The sequence below is a fragment of the Trachemys scripta genome, chromosome 7 (assembly GCF_013100865.1).
Source record: "Trachemys scripta elegans isolate TJP31775 chromosome 7, CAS_Tse_1.0, whole genome shotgun sequence".
Taxonomy (NCBI): Eukaryota; Metazoa; Chordata; order Testudines; family Emydidae; genus Trachemys; species Trachemys scripta.
This window is the reverse complement of record NC_048304.1, coordinates 83,323,515-83,333,697: the sequence shown is the minus strand read 5'-3', so window position 1 is coordinate 83,333,697 and position 10,183 is coordinate 83,323,515.

The window sequence follows — 10,183 nt, the reverse complement described above, 5'->3', positions numbered from 1 at the left end:
AGTTCCTCTCTCTCCCTGGCCATAGAGTGACCTGGCCCCTAGAAACCGTTCCATCAAAAGGTTAATCAAAACGGATACATTTCAGCTTTAAGGAGACAGCATACTTCTTTCACTGGAAATGTTCTGACCAGCTTTATATAGAACATTTATTGTATCACAGCTGGGACCTAGGGGCCCCCACCACTGGACCATTATGCTATATATAAATATAGTAAAAGACTGTAAACTCTGGGGGAAGGGACCAGACTGACAAAGGTCATACAGAGGAACAGAGAGGTTAAGTGACTCACCCAAGCTCAACCAGTGGGTCAGCAGTTAAACTGGGAATAGACCCCAAGTCGCTGGACTCCCAGCCTAGTGTCCTATCCACTGGACCATCCCACTGCTTGACGAGCTGAGCCTGAGCACTGAGCAGGCGAAGATGTTACGTATTCATTTCTTTATTATTTTTCTGGGCTCCAAATACATTGTGGTGAATCAGCAAGATGGCAGATCTTGGCATGTGTTGAGTCAAGGAAAACCAAGCCCAGCCGACTCCTAGAAGGCTGGGCTCCCACATGTCCGGAGCATGTCTCCCTGCCCCCATCTCTTTACAGCAATTTCTACCATTTTCTAACATCATTTAAGTTTCTAAAGTAATTTCTTTTTTTAAAAAAAGCAAACCATCTACCATATGTTCCACCCTGAAAGGCGTAATTGTTGTCAGATAATTAAGACACTGAGGTGAGCACTCGGAGATTCCTTTCCTCAGCCCTACACATTGTCCCGTCTCTGTCCCTCTTTCAATAAGGCTTTGAGGGCTCTGCTTTTCTAACTTCCTCCTCAGCAAGAAATGAAAGAGCCACTAGAGTGACCCTCTTCACAGCTCTCCCTCTCGCTTTTCATTTATTTTTTGACACCCAACAATAATCATGGCTTGATGCTGGCCCGCTGTTCTCATCTGTCACCGGGTCAAGGGGCTTCGGGGACACTGCCTGGCCCATTCAGAAACTTCCCCTGATTGAAAAGAACAGACAGGGAGAGAAAACAGGGCCAGGAATACCGCATGCGGTACAGAGGTGGTCAGTCAGAGGTTCTCCAGCTCATCTCACTGTTCATTTCCCACAGGCCAGAACATGAGGATATACAGTTTTCTCTTTACACTGGCATTTGGTTTTACTGATCATTCCCCATAGTGATGATTTTGTTACACTGGCCAATACTCACTTTCCAAAAGCCATTTCTCATTTCTGCTGATTTGTTCGCCCCCTTGCTCGTTGGACTGGATCCGATAAGATGAGTAGCCACAATCCCTATCAGAATCAATGGGAGTGGAAGGCGCTCCCAATTTAAAGGATTGGGCCTTTACTAATCAGCAGGGTATACGCTTGTAAGGAGCAGATTGGAAATTCTTTCTGCAGTTTTATCTGATGCTTTCAAAGGCAGGAATGAATTTTGCACATCTGGGAGTACAAGGCACCTGCAGATGAATAAATTAACAGTTGGTGGGAGCGTGAATGAAATCCAAGCATGCTGACCTGTTTTGGTACTGAAACAATGGAGCCTTCCCTGTCCTGAAGGATGGAAGTTTTGCTTTCATGCACGTCTGATTTTGGAAGCTCACTGTTCTGTGGTTCTATAGAGAGGGCCAAATTGTCAGAGTAGCCTCAACCCAGCCTCCAAATGAGTGCATCCATAATTGTGCACCCCAGGCTAATTCGAGTACACAGCTTGGGGTGACTGTGTTTTGGGGTGATCCAGAACTCAGGTGTGCACATGTGCATTTCCACACACAAATGTAGTTTCAATCAACCAAACCATTACCAAAAGAGGAGTTGGCCAATTCAAGCTAACAGTATTTTATTCTACGTTTACTCATTTCATGAAACTAAGCCAGACGTTGAGAGTCCTATCATTTTAGCATAACAACAACAACAACAAAACCCTACATTTAATGTTGACATTTCTGTAAGCTAAAATTTAAAAAATGTTTAAACTCCCAAACAATTAATAGAGTGGATGTGCAGATTTAAAACCACAGATAGAGTTGTATTTTCTATTCCTTTCTCACTTACATCCAAGTCCTGAATTCGTGATTCTTTGTTTCCCCTATAATAATTGATTAAATCATGAGTAATTAAAACAGTACAAGGATCACAATGTTTCTTTAGTGTGTTTGATGTCATCTTCGAGGACACTGGTTTCTTATGAATAAAATCTCAGACTATGTCAGGACTTGAAATTACAAGATTTTTCCATTTCCTGATAGATCTTTCTGGAATTGTCCTTTCACTTTATATATTTGATGCATAGGCTCCTATAGCACTGGGAAAGGATATCTATGTAGAGCTGCAGTAAATATAGACCTGTCTGAATGCAAAGGGTTACAATTGCTGCAAATCTCGTGTTGAATCTAGAGGAAGGTCTTTAAACCACCCACATTTCCCCCTTTGCTAGCTCCACCTTCCCCCATCCCTGAACTGGGGTTTTCTTTATTTGGATTTTGATCTAAAAGAAACACCACACTAAAGGGTGCCTATCCAAAGGTCTGGAATTCCTCGATATATACACCTCTACCCCGATATAACGCGACCCAATATAACATGAATTCGGATATAACGCAGTATAGCAGTGCTCCGGGGGGGGGTAGGGGGGGCGGGGCTGCGCACTCCGGTGGATCAAAGCAAGTTCAATATAACGCAGTTTCACCTATAACGCAGTAAGACTTTTTGGCTCCCGAGGACAGCGTTATATCAGGGTAGAGATGTATTTAAAAACAAAATACCATAAGAGTTACAAATCATAAATCCTGCAAAGCAGCAGCATTTCTCCTTTTTCCCATCAGATCCCACCTCATCAAACTGATGCGAGTGTCCATGATCTTCTTTGGTCCCTGAAGCTCACTACCTATATAACTGACTCTCTTCCACTTTGGTTGGTTAAAGCAAGTGTCGTGGCTATTAAGTGGCACTAGCAGTGTCTCACTTAGTGAGTGGAGGATGGTGACTACCCTTAGACATGTAGAGGTCAGGCACAAACTGGAAATCTGCTCTCTAAATCAGGCTCACAACGACTGTTTGCAGGCAGAGTGGGTAATTTCACTTGTGGACAGACACAAACAAAGCTATTGTAAAAGAACAAAACACTGAAACCGGAGAGGCCAAATTACCTCTAAGAGGAAGAGGCAAACTAGGATTAATAAAGAGCGAGGTTTACAGGAAGCACATGGATTGGGGAGAAATATCACTCTATTTTGCTTGGAAGGAGCCCAGTTGCATCCAGTGATGGGCAGCAGTACCAAACCCGAAGATAGGTGTGCTATCATTTGGCTTTGCCAGGACAAAGTGAACCACTGTGGCCTAGAATGCTCTCGTGCTCCTGTCTGCACCATAGCCCCCAGTTTGTGAACAGCAGCCACCATCAAATAAAACTACCATCACTGTTATAACAAAGAAAGAAAGGCCTGAGGGGCCTGCACTGCACTGAACAACTGTCTATGCCTTCAACTGCATGCCAGCCTGTTAAAAGAATGACACCAATGATTACTTAGCAGACTTACGGCTGGAAAGGAACCAAAGCTCTTACTTTGGGCATAAATCCCAAAGGATATGACTAAGGTGCACTCAGAACATGTAAAGAGCTGCAAACACTGGGACAGCAGTACCAAAGATGTCATTTTTTAAACGGCTCACCTTGTAGAGAAAAGAGGTGTGATGCTTCCGTGTTTCTGCCCAGGATCTCATAGCTAAGACTGATCATAGTGTATGAAATGCATGTTACTATAAGTCCAAAGATACCATGTTTCAGGCTGTCTTCTACTGAAAACAATTGTGGAGTTATTCATGAGTACAATGGACTATGCTTTAATAACTGAGCATATTCTAGACCATAGATTCCATTGGATGGCAGTCCTGTCAGTGATTCACCTCCAGTTCAAAAGCCAGGGATTCAGGAAGGAAACCTGCTCCTGATATTTCCTTTCATTCTGACAAGGAATAGGGATGTGCCTATGCAGAGAACATGAGAAAAACACAGACCTACTCACCTGATATACGAGGAACCATTAGTAATGATGTTACTAGTCTTTGTTGGATGGCATTTGGAGTCAGTCATTAAACCTGCAAGCTTTGGAAGACAAATCATTCTGTGAATGTTCATTAAAATGCAATCATGGATTCATGAAGTTCAGAGAGAGAAAAGGGAACTCCCCTAAGGTTTTGATCTTTAAGGATGATCCTTCTGTGGGCCCCCTGGACTTTATAGATGGCCCCTCAGCATTTTGGGAAGGATAGATTTTGAATTTATAAAGCATATATTTTGGCCCAGAATATCTCTTCTGCTGGGTAAGCCCATGAGAGGAGTCACAGAAAGAGGATGTCTGTGGGAGGGAGGGAAAGGAGGTGGGCAAGGCGACTGGGGGGCAGAACATCAGGAAGCCTTCTTCCTCCCTTCCACAGGATCTCCTGTGGACTTGGTGAGGGGAGATTCTCTCCTGTGGACTTTAGGGAGTGCACAGAAATAGGGCTCTAGCTGGGTACATGCATCAGTGCCCCAGTGAGCCTTAGGAGGCTTGTCAGGCATCCTCTCCACACCCTCCCACAGGTATTAGGAGACTCGTTGGGGCCCTCAGTCACCCATCTGCAGATGGTAAAAGGTTCATGAGGGTCCCTACTCATGAGCCCTGGGAGGTTAGTAGAGTAGCCAGCAGTCCTACCGAGGCTACTCCAGGGTGCTGACCATCACTTTTAGGGTCATCAGGATCTATGGACGGAGCATGTGCATCAGGACCCCACGAAAAACCTACTGTGATTGGTTTGCCATGGGGGGGTGGGACAGGAGGCCTGGTGATCATTACAGAGGGAGTGATGAATCTCTGAGGGTCTGCAGAAGGGGTGGAATGTCCCTGGCTGCTGCCTCACCAAGTCTTACTCAGTGCCTTCCAGCTATCCCTTCTCCCATGCTCCCCTTCTCACCATCCCTGTCTGCTACTGGGAAAGGACTAGAAAATCCAGTAAGCAGTGGATCTTCCAGCCTGCCCCACCTCCCCTCCACCACCCCACAGGGCTGGACTCTGCTCGCTGCAGGTAGCCTAGCCCAAGTTGAGTTTTATTGCTAGAAGGCCTTCCTCACTTTGGAGGGAGGGAGCAGGACTGGCCCCTTAATTGCTAATTAGCAAAAAAATCGGTCATTTGCATTAGGGTTGTTAAAAAATACAGGACAGACCTTAGATGTCCCCAATCTTGACTTGAACCTCTGGTGGCAAGTCCCTTTCCCCTCACCCCCATGCTTCCTAGGATTTCTCCCTCTCCAGCTCTGGATGCTGCTGAGAACCCAGGGCTTCAGGTGCTGGGCAAGCAGCTGCTACAACTCTTGATCAGGTTCCACATGGTGCCAGCAGCTGACTTGGAGGCTGCAGTGGCTGGTATTTGCCTGCTGCGGCACTGTGCATCCTGCTGGGGATGTTGGCAGAGACTCTGCGAGCAGGGAGGCTACACCCGGGGAGTACTGACCCCCTGCCAGATAGAGCCCCTTCCTGATCCTGGCCCTTCAGTGCAGTTCCAGAGCACACATCCCCACTCACTTGCCTTGCCAGACAGAGCCTGCACAGGGAAAGCAGACTGGGCTAAGGGCTGGAATCAGCAGGGGGCCCTTTCCAGCAGGGAGCCAGTACTCTTGGGTATAGCTTTCCACACCCCTCCCAACCCTAGCTCCTGAACATGGCCATGTCTGCCTTTCCTGTGCAGCACTGACGGGCCAGGGTCGGGAGGGGAGTGGAAAGATGCACCCATGAGTACAGCCCCCCCCCTGCTGTTGAAATACAGGCTAAAAGGCGTCCTGTACTGATTTAGTACAGGACAGGCAATTTTCTATTTAAATAAGGGGACTGTTGGCAACCCTATTTGCAGGCGGTCTCCTTGTTGTACAATTAGTGAGGTTCTGCTGGATAAGATGGTTGGTGCAGATTGCTGCACCTCTCCAGACTCCTCTGGATCCTTGCCCCTGGACACTTCTGAATTTGATCCTTTCCCCCTGCATTTCACATCTTATGTTACATTTGTTGTGCAAATGACAGGAAGGAAGTGCCTGGAAGGAGATTCTCTTTGTGCCCCCTCAGCCTTCAGAAATCTCAAATATATAAACCCCCTTCATCATGGCCTATATACACAGCACACACACATGCCACACCACAGTAAGGGGCCCTGCCTTTACTTTGCATCACTCTGAAGTTGTCTAGGACTAAAATGCCTCCAAGCAGACAGCACAGTAGATTTACTTGGATACACTCTTTGACTGCTGGGAACAGACCCGATGCCAAAAGCAAAGGTCAAAATTGTAAGTAATTAGTGCCACCTACTGTCCAAATGGGATTATAACACTCCCCCGCCCCTTCCACCTCTTTGCACACTAAAGAAAATGTCATTTAAGGAGCCACCTGGGCCTCTTTCACCAGTGTCTCTCTGGCTGAAATTCCAGTGCATTATAAAGTTCACAGACCTTGCCATTTTCTTACTGTTTCTGCCACACACTGAGGCAGAGCCATGTGGAGTTCCAGGACTGACAAAGGCAGGGAGACAGTGAGATGTGCAGCAGGTAAAGTCAGGGTGCACCTTTCCTTGCTGAGGATTCCCTCTTTTTGGTCCTTTCACAAATTATTTTGTTCTATTGTTATTTTCTAGTGTTAAAGTTCCATTCACTTGTGATGTCCCACATATTAGGCCAAACTCATTCTTGGTATAAAGACCAGTGAAGTCAGTGGAGTTTCATCAGGGAAGAATCTGGCCTATTGTATTTTACAGTCTGATATCAGCATTTGTAACCCGGCTGAACATACTATTGGCTGCACAATTATATTGCAGTTTGGTGGAGAAGGACTTTGGCTCTACTAAGATTTTGCAGCACATTTTACAGATAAAAGCAAGATTTCCCAACAATAGGACATGAGAAAACAGAGACGGAGCAATACGGAGATTTGGTGGCAAGGACACTGACAAAATCTTCTGGGTTTTTTGTTGTTGTTGTTGTTTTCTGAAGAGGTTTTTAATCCAAAGGGAAACATCTGGACATTCCCTCTCCCCTCTAATTTGAATTGATCTTTGACTCCCAGGGATGGAACTCTCTGATTCTCAGGAAGCTGTTACCCAGCTGAATGTTCCTGGGCCAACTCTGGCTTTCCAAAACATCAGTTACTTTGTCACCATCAGCAAGTCCTTTTTCTCGAAAGAAGCAGAAGAAAAGGAAATTCTCAGGGATGTCAGGTAAAGAATGGTTCTTCCCTGTAAAAGTATAACCAAAATAAGGAATCACGGAGGCTCCGGGGCCATAGAGACCTAGGAAATCTTAAATATCAGAGTAGTGAACACCCCATATTTGACAGAGCACAACTGTATTGCATAATAATATTAGTTATCTGTCTCAGAGTTGTCTATGGTTCCTATCACAGCAATGTCTAAGTACTGCACAAAAATTAATACTCACACTAAGTGTGCTCTAAATGTCTGTCTGCTTCTTTGGGTAATTATAGAATTATTCTTTCTTTCTTTCTTTCTTTCTTCTTCCTCCTTTCCAATCTCTCCAATAGTCCAAGGGAGATGCCATCACCAGGAAGGTCTTATCAAAGAGGGTTGGATTCTGCCTGATGTCCGGTACTTAGGTGCTCCTGCAGTGTCCCATCCATGGGAGAGCCTTATCCTGAGCCAGGCTGATTGAAACACCTCTGTGGAGCATTGCTAGCTCTGAGAGTAGTGAATAGGGGTCAGTGGGGAAGATAGGTGATCGGAGAGGCAGCTTGGACCCCGACCATTGCCTCCTAGATCAGTACTGGTGATTTAAATTCAGTTTGGAAAGGAAGAGGCAGCCAGTGCTCACAACAGGCTTTGTTGGATCATGTGTATGCTGTTGTGTGAGCTTCAACTTCTTGGGGGAGATCATGCTCAGGCCCTCTGGCCCAGTTATTATAACCCAGTCTTACCTGGAGACCCAGATCTCAGCCCTCCCATGCAGGCCCCAGGTACCACCGGTCAGGTTTCCATGGGGGCAGTGACATTCATAGCACTGTTTGTGTGTCAGTGGTTTCATGAGCAATTTATTGTTGAAAACAAAATGACATTTTTAATGTTTCTGGGGCCAGTGCAAGCAGGTGGGACTCTCCGTGTCTGGTCCAACCAAAGCTAGCTCAGAAATTCAGCTGTGTCCTAGGAATACAAGCTCCTCAATCCTGAGGGAACCATCATTTTATCCCTGCAGAAATATCCAGATCCCCAAGAAACCCAATCTCTCTTTCCCCTTTTTGTATCGATCCCCATCTTCTAGTCCCTTCATCCTTCTTGCAGAGGAGCAAGGGGTGCCTTTATCAACCCATCGGGGCTGATCTTTAATTGACTGAAGGGGTCATTGATGAAGAACACAAGGCACCCCTCCCTCAAGAGGCAGAGCATGCTAGCTCTTTGGGGCAGGGGCCATCTCTTTACTGTATGTTTGTACAGTGCCTAAAACAAGGGGCTTAAATAATAAACAACAACATGGGCTGTATTACACTGCCAGTTTGTGGGACAGCAGGCAGACTGGGAATTTCACAAAGGTTTTCCTTCATGGCACAACAGAGCAATACCCCCTTTCCTCCTAACACCAACCATTTGAAGACGAAACACCCTTATGCACCCTCTGTATGTCCTGTCAATCAGGGAGTGACTCCAGTACCCCTGCACTTATCAATTGCTAAGGGACATTCATGTCTATAGTAGTTATCATTTCCCTCTGTCATCACCCATCACATCTCTTCAGCTATCCTCCCAGAGCTTCATTGGACCAGACAGCTAGCAACCCCAAGTTATTCCTGGGGCTTCAAGGCACAAAGCTACAGATGTCAAATCCCAGGCTTGCAAGAGTAAGTGGTAAGTGTGTTAAAGCTGAACTAGCACATAAGAGGCTGGCACTGCCATGGATTCTGAAGTCTAGAAGTATCAAAGGGCAGATTCTGCAGTGAGTGTGTGTGCTTTGCTGTGGGATTAATTGATGCCCTCTGAAACCCTGACCAGGCTGGTGTGCATACTTTATGAGAGCTGGAATGCCTCCCAGAAAACACCCCTCATATCGGTTCCTCGTATCTGCTGCAGTAACACTATTATGAATCATTTAATTGCCAGCATCAGCAGATGAGCTCTGCCTTTGCTTGGGATATAGGAGATCTATGAACAATCACTGGAGCCCAAGATTCCAGCTAACACACAACACCTACGTGTTTAGTATGACTGTCATTTATTATTATGTATATTTTAGTAGCACAAAGGGGTTCCAGCTAAGATCAGATCCCCACTGTGCTATGTATTGTCCAGACAGATGAGACAGTCCCTATCTTAAAAAGCTTACAATTTAAGTTTAAGATTAGAGGCCAGAAGTGGGTGTAACAAACAAATGGAGGGACGGTGGGGCTGGGGTGACAGTAGTGTTCACACATATCTACAGGTACTAACTGTGTGCATAGTTTGAAGGTTAACATGTATGTTTAAAGGGTGAGTTTTGAGCTAAATGAAAATACTAGTAACAACAATCCCAGTTTCTCACCTGCCTGCTAAGTATCACCTGCCCATGTTTGGTAGGATCACAGTAGGAGTGATCTCAAGGAGGGATCTATAGGAGGATGGAGTAGTGACTTTATGGATTAGATTCGGGGAAGGTGGTTCACACATAAGGGGAGTCATGGAAGAAAGTGTAAAGGTGCTTTTGGGAGAAGAGAACAAATAGGCTGTGAGAGTGGACATAATCAGTGGAGGAAAGAGGGCAGCTGACAATACTATAAAAACAAAGTAAGTGGGCAAAGTGGGGTTAAATTGTGAACAGCCTTAAAGGTAAGAATTAGGAGCTCTATGATGTAGTGGAGAAAGGGGAGCCTGTCAAGAGAGTTAAAGGAGGGCGGGAGATGATGTGGTCAGAAGGGCAAGCCAGGAAGCTGATCTTAGCAGCAACATTTTGATTGGGCCTGAGTGGGTATTTTTCTTTGGAAATTACCCTCGTACAATTATATTCATAACTCCACCTCCAGCTCTCCATGCCCATGTGCAGATGCCCCACAACAAATCACACTATGACCCAAACATTCCTTTGGGGGTCTGTACCGGCTCTGAGAACAGCTCAGTTCACATCACACAGCATGGACAGCCATTTGTGCGCAAGCGGATCCTGGAGTTTACTTTTCACAAATAGCACA